Raw genomic sequence first — 19,820 nt, forward strand, 5'->3', positions numbered from 1 at the left:
TGTTCTTCGCGTGTGATCTTTTCTTACTGTAAAAAGCAGAATCCTTCAAGAAGAGCTTCAATATTTTAGCTAGGGTAGGCGTTTTCGAGGATGATTTTTCTTTCGCAACAGGGAATGTTTTTTCGGGATTTCTTTTTCCAGAATATGCGTTTTTCGATGTTAATTTTCGGTGTTGCTACAAGAGATCTTTGTTTATCGGGCAGTGTGTCAAAGAAACAAGACACAGGCATGGAAACACCCAACCAGCAGAGAACATGCTCGTGCCTAAAATACTTACATAAAAGCGTCTCGGTACCAATGAAAGAAGGAAGCAAAAGAAGGGGTCAGGTTTGCGTGGGAAAAGAAGCAGTCTCGCGGGCAGTTCAATATGGCTGTGTTCAAGATAAAGAAAAAAAGATTAGTTTAGGTTGTTTCCTAGAAGCTTGGGTTTTTTTCAGTGAAGAAAAACTTCAATTCGTGTGGTTTTCCCCAATTGGCTCGGTTCCAAATCTTCGAGGTTTATCTGTATTTACAAAAAAAAACAAAAAAAAAACGAAACCTATATGAGCTGTCATTTATTTAACACGTGCGGGCTTCTTTTGCTATGGTGTTTTTGCCAACTCGTTTTAAAGTCTATATACGAAGTGTTTTCTTTACGCTTTACAGATTTGTTTGAAAAATAAAGCCGTGAAAGCTACACTGCGGTATGTGCAGGTCAGTTATACGGGCAGAAGGACATAATAAAGGCGGCTAATCCTAACGATCAGTAGGACAATTAAGGAAACTTTGATAATAAACTTTTTAATTATGGAAAATAGACACATGGCTTCAATTAAAAACTTGCTGAGCGTCGTCGAAAATCACTAAATCAAGTATATTTAGAAATATATAAGGCAGAGGCAACATTTTACGGCGTTCCGTAAAACGCTCAATTTGCACGTGTTTCAAGGTTTCGGTTTCTTCTCGGAGCGCATCTCTGCGCCCGCGGTCCTGCTCACCAGTGGCCGAGACGCGCAACACACGTGCGCTATACTTCCCTGCATTCTACACGAGGGAGGCGAGGCGGTGGCTTCGTGCCACGAGATCCGGGGTGTGGGACCGCGGGCGCAAAGATGTGCTCCCATAAGAGACCGAAACCTAGAAACGCGTCCAGAGTGTTTTTTTTTTTTCTTCAGAACGCCGTAAAATGTTGCCCCTGCCATATATAGTTCTAAAAAGAGTTGATTTGTTGGTTCTCGATGGCAAGATTCGAATGTGGAGCGCAAGTTCGTCTCCTTCATTGTGGTGACGTCAGAACGCCGGCCTCTGATCGGCTCTGATAGTAGGATAGTGGGTAGACCTCAAAGCAGATTGCCTTTAGGTGTACTTACTATCCTTCAATCAGAGTCAATCTGAGCTCGGCGTTCTGACGTCACACAACCCCTGCTAAAGAAGCAGACGAGCTTGCATTCCGTATTGGAACCAAGCGTATATTTTCTCTAAATAAAGTGAATTAACAAATTAAACTTAATTAGCCGACTGATCGTTATATTAGCCCCTATATTATGTCCCCTTGGCCCTATAACTCACCTACACAAATTGCATAAGTGCAGCGTGTACGGGTCTTTTTATAGAAATCTGTAAAGCTTAAAAAAATATAGATATTTATAACCTGAATGTGAGAACTAACTCCTCTTTTTTCTAGTGCCTCTATACATTATATTTGTATTATTTTTTTCAGGTCGGCGCGTTTTACGCTCTTGTTGGCCATTGTTTTGGCGTCTGTGCCTTTCTCATACTGGAGCCCGCACCTTTCATCCCCTACGAACGGTACTGTATGCATTTCTTTTTTTTATTTGCAGGTCTTAACAGATAAGAATGTACCTGAACTATTAATTCAGTATAAAAACTTAATCTCCGTATTCTTGCATCTGCTGCAGTTCCCTTTGGATGATCTACCTGTCTCAAATATTGACAGGATTGTCGATTGCTTCAATGTTCATCTGTGCATATTGCAATACACTGAAAATCGTGGGGTGAGTTTAAAACAGCACTGACCGCGAATTCCCTACGAGGCCATATCTTTAGTTTCAAAAGTATAAAAGTTCCAAAAACAACAATGACCAAACTGAAGTAACAAAACACATGGCGAACTCGCACCTGTTTATTTGGAAAGCCGCATAAGCGTGTTCTTTCCCAATAGACAACAATTTCGATTGTTCCTCGTATTTTGCTACTTCGTTTTTGTCCTTGATTTCCACGCTTTTAGACTTTGTAAACTGTGAACCCACTAGCCCAATTAAACACTTTGATTGCTGCAGAAGTTTAGGGGGTAAGTAAAAAAAAAACTTGCTCATTCTTTTTGTTTTAATTTTGCCATTTCCTTCTGCATTGTATCAATAAATAAGTTACCTACGTATTCACAGAATATGAAGATAATAATTACAATCATTACTTCCATAAATTTATTCATCAAGATATTCTGCTAGAAAAAAAATATCGTCTGCAGGTACACTCTAAAGAAACCATGCGAGGTTACTTTTCTGCAGAACACGGAGGCAGCCAAAGGGGGCGAACAATAGAATGACCCAAGTGAATGATGAAGACCGGAAAGCGATTCGATTTAAAAAAAATGCGATTAGCGTTTGAATAATGATCAGCTGAAATGTTTGCTCATTCTGCCATCGCACTTCGCATTTTGTTTTCGTCAGGTTATATACTGAGTTTTGTCCTTCGCTGTAATCTTTCGATAGCTTGCCGTGATTGGCTGTCTCCGTGTACTGAAGAAAAATGGGCAGAGGCTTTCTAAAGTGTACACGTGAACTTAAACATGCATGTAAAAACATTTAAGCTACTTACCATTGAGTCCTGAAGTGAGGTACCAGTGTAAATGTCAGTTGCTGTACCAATACTTACAATATTCTCTAAAACTCAAATATTCCACAAGCTTTCTGTTCTTTTTTTGAAAATAAGGGGAGGTATTTCTTTTTTAATATATACAGTCTATTCTTTATATTGATTCTGCACACTCTCTTAGTAGAAAAGCCGCAACGCTTTGCAAGGTTCATGTTATCGGTGTCGCGCTTCTAGATGTCATCGTTAAATAAATACAGGGTGTTCAGAGGTAAACAAAAAAAAAAAAAACAATCATGACAGAACTTTGAGGGAGAGTATGTTGCTTCCGGTTGCCTATACTTTTTTTCTTGTTTTGAGGACCCGCATTAGTAGCTCGGACTTTAAAGTCTCAACGCCGGGGACCAACTCTAATACCTCTTGAAATTTACATATATGGGATCTACACGCCTCCCTGATCCATTTGATGAAAGCAGATATCACTTGTTTCTCAAAAAAACATAAAATATGTCGAAGTTATCATGAACCCATCTTTACGACTACCTCTTTGAGCCACCTGGTCGACATAAAACTTATCAACTCCTTTAAAGTTTTCAACTACTTCGTGAGCTGCAAGGCGTCGGCGTTGGGCACCTACCTACCCCCAGATGCCAAAGACACGCGCCAAGATTCCTCGCAGTGGTCGCCGAGTCGGGTCATTGTTTCAGCAGACAATCTTCCCAAAGTTTTTATGCTTCTTTCAGCGCGACGCCAGGCTTTATGTAAGGCACTATTTTCTAGTGTTTTGACTGACTTGCTCTGGTATTAAAGTTTTGTTTCCTAGGACACTCTGTCACCATGCATTTGTACGTGCCAATGACCCTGTTGGCACCTATTGTTTTATGAAAATAATCGTTCGAGGCGCCGACAGCGCCGTATCCTCAAAGATGATGATGATGATTATGATTTGTGACTGTTTTGTTTTAACCGGCCTGCCCCATAGCGTTTGGAAACTACCCTGTTCGGTTTACATGACCGCTATTTTTCACTCACGTCCATCAAGGTTCTAAAGCTTTTAGTAGTTTCCAACACTCCTTCCCTCCACTGGCCTTCGGTCCAACACTCCTTCTCTCCAGTGGCCTTCGGCACAGTGTCAGCGCCTTGGTTAGTGTTGCTTCCGCCAGTAGAGGCTGGTTCCTGAGCAGGATCAAAGCCTCCGCTGGTGAGCACTCCCGGGAGAGCTGCTGGCACTCCGCTGGTTGAACTTGTTGCTATCCGGCTCAAGACAGTGCGATGTGTTGAAGCGTTTCATCTGCTCCGCCGCATACACAACACACTGATGATTCTATCATATGGTTGAAGCGTTGCGATACACCTGCGTTTGTAGAGCCCTTGCACGAGCCTCGAAGGACAGGGGGCTGCCCTGATTATTATCATCGAATGCAGATTCTGCCCAAATGTTTTGCTTCCATTGATAGTAAACTTGCAGCACTGATTTCGACTGGACTGTTTTTGTTACCGAAGCGGCTCCTCTTGTTTGGCCATAACCTCCCTCTCCCAGTTTTTATATGGTGTGGCGATCATATGGGCTGCGAAAAAGCCGCACTTCTTTTCCAACTGGGACAGCCGCTTCCTCCACCAATTCTATGATCCAGGGATGTCAGTGTAGACAAAGAGCCTCTTTTGCCCTCCGGCTGCGACCCATGAGGCGGAGGAGGCTGTCACGGTTAATCTTACTGATCGCCTGCCTGGCCTCAAAGGACGATCACACAAGGTCACCCTGAACTGCACCGTTGGCAGCCATACCGTGACAACCCAAGGCCTGCCACCCAATATCACGCTGCTGACTTTCTAGGACTTCGCTCGCGGTGCCAGACGTAAAGAACCGCGTTAGCGAAGGTTACATCTTCCACCACCGCTGTCTTCCAGAGTTCTCTAGTGACCAGGAATCGACTGTAGCTCGACAAACTTCACTTTCGGAGAGTATTTGTCCCTGTCATGGCTGCCTGACGCAGATGTGCGTGAGGATCGGTCGAGTACTCTGTCTTGTTCGCCACCACCGCTTGTCGGCACCACCTCGAAGTAGGCTCGCACCGCCTGCCACTGCCGCCGCCCTGCGATCTCCTAGGCTCGGCGGCGTCATTGGCGTCCTTCGTCAAGAGAGAATCAAAAGACCTTCACTTGTGAAATTTTGTTAATTGTTAATTTTGTTAATTTGTTTGGTAATCGCCGGCACGGCAGTTACCACCGTGCCGGCGGTAGTCGTCCACTCAGAAGCACGATACAGGAGCATTTCATGAGTATCGCTTTCACGCAATGGCTCGTTAGAGAACACAGAATCAACTCACACCCACCCAAACAGAAGGTAAGCATAGAAGAACCGAAAGTATATCTCTCTTCCCGTAATTGCTGCCGCAACTGGCACAAAAACCTGTATGTGAACTATGGGCAGCGGATTACGCTACTATCGCATTAAGACTATGTTGCTATAAATGGATTAAAGCACTACACTGTTTGTGGCCAACATACCTTAAAACTATCCACAAGTCGTACATCCATGCCCTTCATTGCAAAATAATTACACTATCTGAACATTGCAATCTTCTACTTTTATTTTTGAATCAAACAAATGGGCAGCTTTGATTGTCACTGCTTGGAGTTATATTTTTTTATAACCAGTGCTAAGTCACCTCTTTAAAAATTAAATATTTACCGCGTTGGTACAACTGTGATTGAAAAAGCTTGCATTTAAATCATACCTCTAACAAAAATATGTAGTTCAAACAGCACACTTTCAGAATTGCTTTAGCGCATTCTGCACCGCGATGTACCCAGAACATCCATCATTCTCATTGTTCTTACTAATACTACCAAAAAAGAATTATTTTACAATTACGGTCGAATTACTTTCTCAAACCTCACACGTGGGCACTTCGCGACACCGAGAGCGCATAGATATTGAACTTAGTCACAAAACACCCTTGGATAAACCGCCTGAAAAAGACAAACTTTCAGTGTTGCGTGTGCATTTTGGATGGTATACATGACGGAAGATTTGTGAGTGAATAAAGAGCTAGCATTTTAAATAGTGCTTCGGAGGTGAATACTAAGAAAGAAATGAAATTCCATATCCTTCAGGCTCCGAGGCTATCCGGACACTATTCGCACAAAAGCATTTGTATCCAGCGCTGTATTTACTGCGCAGGCACTCGGGTAAGCATCAAAACTCATTCTCACGTCCGCCATTTTACCGTTCGCCGCAGAATCAGGACTGCCAACACAAAAAGTCAAAATTTCCCTAGCGGACGCCTGAAATTTCCCAATTTCTACCGAAATTTCTCTCGCTTGTGGAAGTATTTATATAATATAAAATTTTCGTTATTTTCTGCATCACTTCTATTTTAATGAGAAATTTATGATACGTGGTACGCGAGTTCGTCAGCTTTTCGTCAAAGGTTGCGATGATGTCAGAGCGCCGATCTCTTCTAGGCTGATTGGAAAAAATAGTGGGAAGAGCTCAAGTGAACCTAGCATTGAGTTCTACCCAGTTTCCTTTCAACCAAAGCCAATCAGAGCTCGGCGTCGTTCTGTCGTCACCGCAACCGCGTCGCAAGAAGCACACGACTTGCTCTACGCGTAGCCTTTACGCCTCGCGTACGGTTCGCAATAAATTAGTTTATCGGGTCAAAAACGTGGCCAAAGCCGATCTGGCGAGGGGAAGTGTTACCGGCAGATTCAAACTGATGAATGAAACCCTATCTTTGCCTTAGATGTTTGGCACATCATCAGAACATGATGCCGCTTTAATAACTCCATTACCGCGTTTTATAAAAGTTAGTCCAAAACAAAAGGCGCAAAACAGGCGAGAGTTCTCGAACACACGGAACGCGACGGCACTTCACCGAATATTATTAGCCATGGTGAGTCTATATGTCTAGACGTTGCAGTAGTTCTTCTTGTGCCCTCGATTTCTTTTTTTTTTTTTGGCGGGGGGGGGAAGGCACCAGCGCCGTATCTATAATCTTCAATTTGGCTGGTACCTTCCTTCATAGTTTTAGGGGCCGATAAAAACTGATTTTGCCGAAAAAATTTGGACCCAACTAGCTTAGTACTCTTCAGTGTTGCCAGATGGTCGCACCACAAACCGCTAAATGGCTCGAGGAGATAACCCAATAGTAGCCAAAACCGCTGAAATTCGATGTTATCTCGAAAAAAACACCATAATTTACCTATAAAATTCCAGATATATACGGTAGACAAACTTTTTCTCAAACTAACAAGATACCCCCAGATAGACCCGAATTATTATTATAATTCGGGTCTATCGAAAATAATTATTATTATTTTTAATATATATAAATGATCTGACAAAAATATCTGGACCGCAGGAAGTAATCATGTATGCTGATGATTCTAATATATTCTTTAGTGGAAAAACAAAACAAAGTATTGAGCTAGCCGCAAACTCATACCTCTTAAAACTGTCAGAATGGCTTCAAGGAAATAGACTGCAATTAAACTCAAACAAAACAAAATACGTAATTTTTAAACCAGTAAATGAACGGGACGCCGATAGTATAAGTATCAAATTTGAAGGTTTAGAACTGGAGCAAGTACGCGAGCAAAAATTTCTTGGTGTTTGGTTTAGTGAGGAATTGTCATGGAGTACTCATATAAACAAGTTAATAGCTGACCTGTCCAGAATTATAGGCAATTTGTATAAAATCAGAAATTTTATCCCATGTTGGCTGCTTAAAAATATGTATCACTCATTGGTTCTTTCAAAATTAAGCTACGCAATTTTGGTCTGGGGGACAACAACAGCCTCAAACTATAATAAATTAATGGTCCTCCAAAAAAGAATTTTACGTATGCTCGAGGACTACAAGGGGGATTACAGGAATCTACGTACGGAACCTTTGTTTTTAAAACATCACATGCTTAGGGCAAATCAAATATATTACTTTAAATTGCTTCAATTAATCCACAGGAATAGAACCTACTTAGCGCTAGAAAGTGAACTAACACCAGTGTACGATATTCGACGACCGAAACGTAAAGTACCTATAATACGCACAAATTATGGACGACAAACTTTAGCCTTCCAGACTGCTACAATTTTGAATCGTGATTTACTCGAACTAAACTTTGATGTATCAATATTAAAATTTAAAAGAGATTGTAAAACAAATTTACTGTGCAGTGATCTCACATTTTGTTAGGTACTGCTTGTCTTTCTTAAAACTGCAATCATATTTTGTTAGCAGTGACCTTACCTTTCTCGTTACTTCGTTTTTTGATAGGTCTTATCACAAGTCTATACAAGTTATTGTATAAGAATGTTATTTGTATTTTGAAATTCTTTCTTTTGTAGCTTTATGTTTTTTTGTTTTTTTTTTCCTACTTCAGTTTGTCAATGTATATCTCGTTTAGACTCGTGTAAAACTGTCGTGATCTAGACTTTTGGATCTACCACGTATATGTATCTAATACTTATCTGTTTTAGTATGTCTAAACTAAAAAAAACTGTATATTTGACAGTATGAAGATTTGGCTATTGAACTGATATGAATTTAATGAATCTGTACTTAATATGTATGATGTATTATATATGTACTATGTATTATATGTGTATGGTGTATTATATGTGTATGATGTATTGCATATGTATGTTGTTGCTCGCTGCATGCCAAGAGGGGGTTAAGGCCTCGTCAGGCACTTTGTGCCTTTAGCCTTAAACCCCCTCTGCGGAACATGTATCCGCAGACACAAATAAAGAAAAAAAAATATTAACTTAATCTGGGAATTTTCCCTTGGGTTCCCAGCCTTGCAGCAGACTCCTGATGTAGCCCCTTCAGCCACAAACTGACAGCTCCTGTGGAACCGTAACCGCGTACCGTAACACACCACTAACATCTGAAAGAATCAAAAGTAAAACGCGCAATTTGTGTCTTCGTTCTTTATATTAAAAAGGAGTTCCCAAATCATGATATTTTTGTAAAAATGAAAAATGGAGCTCTTTTACTTAGACTAGTTTACGGCGACATCGAAAATACAGTATTCCGTTGACCCATTTACGTTAAGTTCGTATTAAGATAAACTTTTTTTTACAAATGATTAGTATTAAAGTCGTACGCAATAAAATAAATGGCGTCTATTTAAGGTACGTTTGTTACGTTAGCAGTTTTTACAAAAGCATAATAATGATCACCTTACTTTCAAAGTTGTAAGTCGAAAAAGCCATTGCAATAACTACGCTTGAGAGCATGCAAATTTAGGCACGCTGGTCACACCAAGCTAGCAGAGATTTACTGAAACGTCTTTGGAATTTTGATCCCCGGCAGTTAATCTAAGCCTTGTGTAGGACAGTATCTGTCCGTGCGCCGGTTGTTCGTTTGGTAACATATACTTTTTACGCTGATGTATTTCAGAGGAATGATTATGCAACCAATCGCCGGCCGCTTGGTCGGTGTACTAGGTTTCCGGAAGGCATCGGGGAACATGTTTGGACTCTTAACTGCATTGGTGAGGTTGCATTTTTCATACACGTTCGTCATTTCTCAGACTTTATGTAATATTTTCAACGTGTCTCAAATGTTAAACCGGCAGTGTTATGTACACTTTGATTATGCATATAAAAAATCTGTGTTCTGTTATCTTGTTACCTGCAGGCCCTCATTCGATTTGTTGTTTGCTTGGTCACGGTGGCGCCGATTCGCAAATTTGACAATTATGAAATGATGCCGGACAACTGATCAAGTGCTTCGACCATTAATGCTAATGCACTTCTAGATAAGTTAAAAATGAAGTTTTTGATCCAATAAAATATAGATCTTCAACACAGTCTGCACTCTAGAAAGTCCCTGTTTGTATACTTCACCGCTATGCGCTCGCAACACGAATCACTGGCTTTGGTGATACAGGCTCAGCCATTAAGATGAGCGAGTGATGTCGCACGATGAAACAGTCACAATACCTTAAATGCAAATGAGCACCTCGTTTTCCCTTAAACTGCACTTCAACTTGACCGTAATACCAATGAAGCGTGTCAAGGATTCTGATAACTTAATAAAAACATCATTAATCTACCCTTTCTTTGAAAGTGTCTTCGCATTAAAAATGGGGCACATCGCCAGAGGGCTTGTCACGCCACTTAGGGGTACATGTAGGTTATGGGTGGTAGAATATTGGAAAAATACTGCTATGTAAAAAAAAGAATAAGAAAAAAAATAAATATAGTATTTGTGGGACATGTATATATGTTTAAATTTTTTCCAGGAAAAAATACATATTGTTTGCGCAATACTCACGCCGTTTGACAGAATTTAGGTGAAGGTAGCCAGTCCTAGGCCCCGCCCAGGAACGTATTGTTAACATATACGCTCCATTTTTTGGCTGTCACTAATTCGTGAGGTGATTGAGGTGCGGAATGTTCGTTGTAAAGTTGCTTCTGTATGCCGTAATAGTATTTTTTATCGACCATATACAAATATCTATATGAAGTCAATATTGTTTTCATAAATATTTCCAGACTGTTTCTCCTTTTTGGTTTCAAAATATAGGCCTCGTGCGCTGAAGCTTTGATCAAACAGTGGCGCTCTTATTTCGGGTAGTATACAAGCTCAACTGACTGGGCCTCGAATTACTTATGGCACCTTCACTGAGCTTTTATCTTTCTGTGTAGTGCTGAAGAAGGAAAGAACACCTTACGACACCTGAAATCGGCAAGATTCCATGTCGCAAAGCAATCGAAAGTACCAGGTTCATGCCACCGCCCCTAGGGTTCGGGTCTCTTATCTCTGGGTGATGACGTCCAATTATGTAACGTTTTGACGCGGTTTTTTTTTTAATTCTTTTTTTAAACGCGTGAAATGGTGTCTTTTGGCTCACGGTCTTGGAGTTTGGCATTGACCTGTGCTTCGACGACATTCGCATTTTTGTGTGTCTTTATATTTTTCTCATGACCTCGCATTCTGCACCGGAGCAGACAAGCTTCTACACGCGTGGCAGTTTGAGACGCTCAAGCTTGTATTACTCACATTAAGTCCTAATGAGTCCCTTTTCGCAGCGTTCCCTGGACAAGATGACGGCCGGCGTTTGCACCGTGAATATGGTGCCTGGAACACGTTCCCGACCGCTGTGTGTATCGCGTCCAAAACTGTCGTTCCTCGATTTCCGTCTTGTGACGTCATAAACGTGTCATGCTGTCGCCGGTCGCGATCCTGGCGGTGTCCCACCAGCTGTGGTGAATGTGGCAGGCGCCTGCTCTTCTGCAGGTCGCTCTCGAGTGTAACAGCACACGGAAGGTTCGGCAGCCAGAAGTTGCGACGCCGCGACGAAAGCGATACTAGCATTTTCTCGTGCTTTTCGCCAGACTTTCTACGACCGACCACTCAGATCGCGACATCCGACAGCGTGACACTCCGTCTTCCGTGACGTCATTTGTTGCCACTTTGGGACCACTCTTGATGTATGGGCGGGATAGGACGCTAAACACACCAGTCGGAGACGCGCTCCAGGCACCACGGGTTCAAGGAGCGCAGCTCGTTGAGCTCGTTCATTTGTATGAGCACGAGTCGTTCTGCGCTCACCGAGGTGTTTAGAGGAATATCTCCTCATCCGACCTAGTTTGCAGCAAACAACTATCAGAAGCAAGCGCCTTCAGAAGCGCTGTCCGGGTGCTTGTTTTCGTCAAATTTATGTTTCTTGGTCTGGCTTGATTTGTTCGTTTGCGTGTGTTGATGCTGAATAAAGATGTTGGTTCCCGTAAATGCGACTCCGCTGCTTTGTGAATTGTACAACCGTCGTGATTGAAACCAAGGTTTCAATCCTGGAGAAGATACCTACACAGGTAAGAGTTTGCGAGCCATTTTGCTGGAGGCAGTTGGGCGTTCGGCTGGCATCAAGTTTTTCTAGGTATGTTCCCGTCATTTCGCTTCATAAGGCAAGTAGCTCTCAAGTCCCGCAATGCACCTGGCGTGCCTGAGCGGATATTTTTGGTCGGCTTTTAATCTTGTGTCATGACGTTCAACCACCTTGTTCGGGGATGCCATGCGAAAAAACAAATATAACAAGAACAGAAAAGCTGGTAAGACTGCATATTTATATTATTGATTTTCTTACTCCTGTCTGCCGCTTTTTAGCGCACATCGACAGACGCTGACAGATGCTTCTATTGGATCGTGCCTCATGAATGATGGAACGTTAGAACGCCGCTTTCATGGTCGCGTCTTGCGAGTGTTGCAGAAGTTTATTTGTCAGGGGCGGAATAGCAGACGGATGGTGGCAAAAACGGACGCCGACGCGCAGCTTTCATGTCCTCGTCTTACGGACATTGCAGACGAGGATCGGTGGTGGTGGAATAGCAGATGATGCCGGAGGTTGCGGCGCGTTTGCTCGCATGTGTAGCAGGCGGTGTGAGAGTCCACACTAGATGCACGAGATGTCGCGAAAGGTAGATAGTGCGCTTGGCAGCGTGTTCGGACGAGCAGAGAAGCCAATCCAGTAGTATTGGGCGGGGCCACTAATCTGTGGGCCGCAATGTCTATAATTGGTCTCCATAATACTGAAATTTTTTTTAGACGGTACGGAAATTCCTCCAGCTCTAAACAAAGAAAAAGAGCGGGCCGCAATGTCTATAATTGGTCTCCATAATACTGAAATTTTGTTTAGACGGTACGGAAATTCCTCCAGCTCTAAACAAAGAAAATGCCTGGAAACTATAATTACTCTCAACAAATTCGGTCCGACCGGCAAGCTACGTTAGTCTGATTCGTGTGTAACTTAAAAACCTTTTGATGTATCTTGCCACTCGGCTACTGGTCTTCTGGAAATATGCAAGACTGCACAGTAAATAACATTTACTTTTTATTTTGCTTTATACTTTTAAATCGGAACTTGTGAAACAGACCTGCAACATGACCTAATTCATCATCGTCCGAGCCTCCTTAAAACAGGTGACAAAAAAATGGCATACATTTTAAACATGAGAAACTGGTCGGGCCGTTTTCTTTGATTTCACACAAAGGTATGTGGTAGAAGAAAACGCATCTTTCAATAATATATATATATATATATATATATATATCAGTGTGTCGAACCGAAAAAAATACGGGTTCGGTTACGCTTCAGGCTCAGGTAAATTTATTTTGTTCCGGTTCAGTTCCGGTTCGACTAATTCGATCCGCGAACCGGTTCGCGAACCGGTTCGGGGCGCTGGACCGGTTCGCGAACCGGTTCGGAAATTATAAATGACAAATTGCAACATCAAAATAAATTACAAATGAAACATCTGAAATCAGCACATACGAAACGGGATACATCGTAGTGTAAGGCTCAGGGATTTCTACCAGGAATGGTTTCTTTATGTGCACTCAAAGGTTACCTCACCGACGTTTACGCATTCGGACTTCATCTAATTGGGTCCGACGCAGTAGCTGCAAAATCCGCGACCTCCTTACAAACCCACTTACAAGTAGAACTCGCTAACTATCCCGCCACCTCGGCGTGTAAGCAATTGAAGGAACAGTGGGGAGAAAATACAGCTTTCTTTCTTTGAACTAGACTTCGGTAACTCAAATTAGACCCTTAAAGAAGTTTTCATTAAACAAGATACGGAATATGAAAAACACTTCACCGAACGCAACGCCTCAAGGACGTAATAGGATAAATATTAAAAGAGAAGAGTTCGCTGTCTCACAAATTTGTTAGCTTCTAAGTGCCTGTACGAAACCGGATGCATTATTATCAAACTCCACAGCCTTTTCTTTTCTCATTCCGATGGAAGCAAGCTTCAAGAACTCGCGCGTTTTAGAAACGTGTTATGAAATGAGTACACAGCAGCATTTAGGATTTACCATATTGTAGGAAAATAAAATCCCGTGACGCGATTTTTTTTTTTTTTTTTTTTGCACAGCCTTTAAATTTTCTTTTTTCCGTGCAAGCCGCGACCAGCGCAATACTGGTTCCTATGTCAAGATTCATGGATGCAGCGTTTGTCAAGATTCATGGATGCAGCGTTTATATTCCTAAGACTGAGTGGAGAAGATATATATGTAAGCGAGGTGTGTGTCAGTTGACGGCACTTAGAAAACAAATGGCATTGATAGCACATTCATTGTCAACAGCGCGTGGCCGAACCGTTTTGACATGAGCCGGTAACCGTTATTCTTTTTCCGGTTCAGTTCCGGTTCGGGTTCATCGCGATAACAATATAACGGTTCGGGTTCGGGTTCAGTTCCGGAAAAAATACCGGTTCGGTTCCGGTTTTCGGTTCGGTTCGGTTCCGGTTCGACACCCTGATATATATATATATATACAATATATATATATATATATATATATATATATATATATATATATATATATAAATATATATATATATATATATATGTGTGTGTGTGTGTGTGTGTATGTACGCTGAGCAGAAAAGAAAAAAATTAAGTTTTGAGCGCAGCTCAAACAATAAAAACGTGTCATTCTCTGGCGAAAGATGACCAAATCATTTTTAACATCGAAAGAAAGCTGGTCGTGGCCAAAGGATCAAAACGTCTAATGTGTGTATAAAAAAATAAAAAAATAAATAAACAATGCGTTGGGTAAGCAGTATCCAGAAAAAAGATTATTAAATTAGGGTTGTGTTTAGGTTTGGCATGTAGCCATGTTTATAACTAACGTTGTTCGTATGTCTCCAAGTCATTCGTGAGGAATTTTCAAGATAGATTAATAGGGAGTTTTAGCAGGTCGTTTCCACAAGAACGGTTCGTGCTCGAACCCATCGGTGACGCCACTGCACGTGCGCGCGCGAGTCGTTCGCGGCGTTGGGAGGCTCTTCTCGTTCGCTTCTCCCATTCCGGCCGCTGGCGTCATCACCGCAACCCAGCCAGCCGCCGTTCACAACTCGGGGAAAAAAGAAAAAAAGATGGCGGTCGGTTTCGCGACTGTCTTCGCCGACCCAGCCGAGTGTTAGGCTTAGTACAGCGGGAGGCGATTTGCCATCCTGCTAGTCTGCTTCATTGGAGAGGTTGAACCAGATCATTTCGAGGTTTGCTCACAATAGCAAGCGATTGTGAATGCTGTAAACTGCACATGCTAGTAAATTTTTGCGATCTGAGGGCAGACTAGCTGCCGTGGCGACCGCGAGCATCCGAAATGATTTGGCTTGACGGCACACAACGTGCACGATCGTTCAAGTTAAAGATGACGGAGACACACCACATACCTTTACGGTTGTTTAGATACTTTTCACAGTTCGCAGTTATTGGAATTCTTACCGGCAAATGTTATGTCAGCCGTCTTATTTACATGAGTCGTGCACCGGAAACACTAGCCGCCACGGATTTACACGTTGCAGAATCTTTCACATGGTTGCTAGAAGATGGCGTCACCGGTCAAAGACAACATCATCGTTTACACGGTTGCGCCAGTTTCACGATTCGCTAAAATATGTCAAATTTCACGTAAGGTTTCACGGAACGGACCAGCTGCATCGGAACCCTGGGCTCGAAAAACGACTCGTTAAAACTCCCTAATGACACATGCGCATTAATTACTCTTGATGAGGCTGTACACTTTTTACATATCCTCTGTTCGCTTGCAATTTTGCTACGATGTTCAAATTTGTTTCCTTTAACTCGCCTACGAATTTTATAAATATTTTCCCTCGTGTATCAAATTGCGTTACGCCGTGCTTTTAAAGTGCACCCCGGAATAAATATGGGAACTGAAATACAGATTGACATATCGTAGTTATTCAATATTAGGCAGTCAAACAAACTGGGAGCAATACATTAGGTTCGTAAGAGCAAGGAAAATCTTTCACAAATTATACGTAAAATACTTAAATGGGCTTACTGTGGACCTTCAGTGCTAGTTTTATTACATTTGACTAAAAACCCCGAGACAGGGGCTAGAAGGGACGGACAGACACAAAGTCTCAAACACAGCTGAAATTTATTCGACAACGGAAGAAGTTTATATAGGCATCAAATCCTACACAAACAAAACTAGAGACGAGAAGGAGAGAAAAAGAGAGAGGGAAAAATGGGGAATCCCATGTCACAGGCAGTACAACAAAGCAAGCTTTACAAAAAAAACCGACAAGCAGTTACCCCCTTTATACAAAAAAAACAACAAAAAAAGCAAAGCAATTTTTGCACGAGGACTGAGATGCAGTAAACTCATTTATACAACAGAAACAAAATACTTTTTTTTCATCATTGTCTGCACCGGCCGTACCCCAAAACGCCCCCCCCCCCCCCCCAAGAAAAAAAAAAAAAGACTTTTTAAGGATTACTTGACATGTAGACTTTTCTGGCGAAAGCCGAAACACCATAACAGGAAGTTTTTCGTTTTTCGAAGCAGGTCTCTGAGCAACGCCGTAATTTGTGCAAAGTTCGGAAGAAACCCGGCGAGATGGTTCGCCATTCCAAGGATCCGACGGACGCCGGTGGGATCCTCTGGAGCCGGAAGATATCTCATTGCCTTGACCTTTGCTGGGTCCGGTCGAACACCGTGGCGGGATATAATACATCCAAGGATGGTAACTTCCCTTGTGCTGAAGACACACTTGGCTTTGTTGAGGGTGACTCCAGTTTGCTCTAGGGGCTTTAGGGGTCTTGTGTAGATTTGCATCATGCTCAGATTGGTTCTTGCCGAAAACAAGTACGTCATCCATGAGATTGAGAACTCCGGACAGTCCGCTCAAGATCTCCGACATGCTTTTTTGGAAATGTTACGGAGCTGATGCTATCCCAAAAGGTAGTCGTGTGAAGCAAAAACTGCGAATCGGGGTGATGAATGTGGTCAGCTCTTGCTACGAGGAAGAGAGACGGATTTCCTAAAACCCGGAATTAGCATCCAACTTCGAAAACACTAGAGCCGCCCCCAGCTGGCCAAGTGTTTCCTCAACAGTTGGAAGGACATAGCGCTCTCGTCGGACGGAGGTGTTGAGGCGAGTGAAGTGAATGCAGATCCTTACTTTACGGGAAGGCTTCAGGGCTTGAACAATTCCAGCACACCCATCGGTAGGACCTTCAACTGGGCAAATGACGCTCAGATTCAACATCTTTCTGAGTTCTTGATCGACTGCATCTCTCAGAGGAATGGGCACGCGACGTGCGACGCTCAGCGAGTGAGGCACCGCCGCTGGGTCTAGTCGGATGGCGTACTCACCTGAAAGTGTCCCAAGGCCGTTCAAGAGTCGAGAAAGCGCTTCTCGAGGCGTTCGGTGCTGCAGAGAAACTTAACGAGTCACAAGTTCTGTATTGCAGGCAATCCAAGAAGGGCAGTGCGAAGTTGTTGTACGACATAAACCTCTTGCCTTGCGGATTTGTTCTTCCGCCTCATGTCAGCGTCAAACTTCCCCAACATTTTCAGGGCATGTCCACTGGGCCCCAAAAAGTCCTCTTCTGCTGAGCGCAGGCCAGAAGACGGTATTCCCGAAAATATATCTGGGTCTTTTGAAACCTCTGCACCGGTGTCGATCTTTGCAGTCAGTGAAACGTTGTTCACGGTTAAGGCTAGCCCACATGGCGCGTTTTTTCCGGGCGTCTATTCGCGCGTCTCGGCTTGGCGCGCGCGCTAAGCCAGACGCGTGCGCCCAGTCAAACCACACGCAGCGCTACCGGGCAGCGCTTCGCATCTGCGTTTCCCGAGCGTCTGCCCAATGTAGCCAGACGCGCTCAAGAAACAGAAGCAATTTTTTCAATAGAAATCGCGCGTTAAATGATGGCTACATGCCGTAATATTTAATTTTATTAATAGTAGGCAAGCATAGTTGTTACAGCAATTGCAATGAAGCTCAATTTCACTCATTTTCCTTTTTTTTTTTAGCGCATACGCCTCATCCACCTGTCGGTATGCCCTTAACGTCACCATCTCCCGCGCCAAACCATTTCCAGCTGGCCGCTATAGAGGTTGCGTGGTTGTCGATAGTATTAATTTTGTACCTTTGCCTGTCGGTGTCTTTGTATTCTTTACATTTTACCTGCCAGAGTGGAGGACGCTTTTGTACTTCGCTAACTCCTCTCTGTTCCGCTGAAGGAGCGTCAGCCTCTCCCGCGGAGCAGGGAGGAGTCCATGAACTTGTGAAGAAGGTATGGTAAGCTGATGTCCGCAGGGGGAAGGACGTAACTACCCATGTTCGCCCTGCTGCGAGCATTGGCGGGGCCTAAGCCGTTTTTATTGAAGGCCGTGGGCGTGCAAATTTTGTAAACTCCGCGCGAGCGGGTGTGAGTGCTTGGATGTGTGTGTGTGCGTGCGTGCGTGCGTGCGTGCGTGCGTGCGCGCGCTCTGCCTTGGAATGACACAGGTTTGTTACCCGTTTTTGTGTGTGTATCTTTCTGTTTTGAATGTTTGTACTTATTTTCCTCTCCCGTATCCCTTTCCCCACTTGGCGTTGGGGTAGCAGGCGCACCTGCGTAAGGGTCTCAACGTTTCTGCCGTTTCGTTTCACCTTATGTCCGAGCGCGGACGATGTTATGAGCCGAAGGGTCAATCAAAAAGCGCAACGTCGTGGCGTGCTCTCTGCGCTTGATAGGACTAGCCGGTGCAGGAGCACGAACAGAGAGACGGCGGATGCCGGCTGGTCCTATCAACCGCAGAGGAGGAGGAGGAGAAGCGTTGTAATAGAGGTTGGGGGGGAAAGGAGAGAGCCAATAAGAGCACGCCATGACGTTGTGCCTCTTTCGCTGTTTGATTGACCCTTCGGCTCATAACATCGGCCACGCTCAGACCTAAGCTGAAACGAAGTACAGCCTTGCACGCTGGCGAGTGGGTATCGCAATCTGTGCAAATAAAAATTATTATTATTATTATTATTATCGCCATTGTCGCAAGGTCCGTGGCGAATACTACAGTTTTACAACGGCGAAAACAGCGGAGAAAATTCAAAAGTTCCTTGCAACCAGTGAACACGGCCGTTCATTGGTTGTTGCCTACTGGACGCAGCGGGAGACGCGACGCCTGGACGCAAAATATCTGGCTCCTCCAGATACGTCGTAATGCGCCAAAAAACGCTGCGTTTCGTCCCGGTGCCAGAAGTGACGTCAAAGCGCAGGCGCAGACGCGACGCAGACGCGGAGAAAAGTGCGCCATGTGGGCTAGCCTTTATCGTCGCGAACTTGGCGTCTGGACGTCTACCAAACTCCCCGACGGCGCCGAGAAAAACCGCCGGTGTTGGATTCTGTTCCACTGAGGAAATGCCTCTGGTTCCTCCAGTCATCTTCTTGCAGACATGTGCGTAATGACCCTTGGTCTTGCATCGAGCGTACTTTTCGGCTCGCGCAGGGCACTCATAACGAACTTGACGGAATCCTCCGCAATAACCGCACGTGGAGCTTGGTTGTTTTGCTTGTGAGGTTCGCTTCGCATTCGAAGAAGGTGGAGCGCTGCGAGGCTTAGATGACGAGCCTTTCGCCACTCCGTCCAAGTCGGCGTCTTCAGTCTTGACAGGCGGTTGCGCTTCGGTCTCTCTCAACAACTGCTGCTGCTTGTGAACAGACTCTTCCTGTCGAGCCTTCGCAAGCGCGGAAGTAAGAGTGAGAGCAGCGTCTAACTGAAGAGCTTCCTAGAGTGAGTTGTCTCGCAGCCCAAGAACTAAGCGGTCACGAATCAGGCGGCCACGCAGGCTTCCGCAGTCGCATCGGTCCTCCAAGTTGTGGAGCACGGTTACGTATTGGCCCACTGCTTCAGTGGGCCCCTGCTCCCGTCTGATAAAACATGCAGGCTCGTATACTAAGTTCCTGACTTGAATGAAGTGACCGTCGAATCTTGCTTTCACGGTGTCGTAGTTCTTGGCGTCGGCGTCAGATAACCCGAAAGTGTTGAAAATTTGCCTAGCCTGGCTACCCATGACGTAGAGAAGCGATCGTACATGAGTTTCCTCGTTCTGTGCGACCAGACCGGTTGCGTGACGGAAATTGTCGAGCTCGGCGATCCATGCCGGCCGCTCCGAAGCGTTCCCAAAGTAGAAGGGTTCAGGCGGCCTGAGGGCGAGTCCGGTGGCGACGTTTGCCCAATCCATGACTCGG

The 19,820-nt window shown here is 44.0% G+C and overlaps 1 pseudogene; it reads right to left on the minus strand.

Annotated features, from left to right (window-relative positions):
* LOC120842543 overlaps window positions 1–19,528 on the minus strand; it is a 145,971-nt pseudogene extending 126,443 nt beyond the window's left edge.
* Window positions 19,529–19,820: the final 292 nt, after the last annotated feature.

This window comes from Ixodes scapularis, unplaced genomic scaffold (genome assembly GCF_016920785.2).
Source record: "Ixodes scapularis isolate PalLabHiFi unplaced genomic scaffold, ASM1692078v2 PGA_scaffold16__2_contigs__length_2301149, whole genome shotgun sequence".
NCBI lineage: Eukaryota > Metazoa > Arthropoda > Arachnida > Ixodida > Ixodidae > Ixodes > Ixodes scapularis.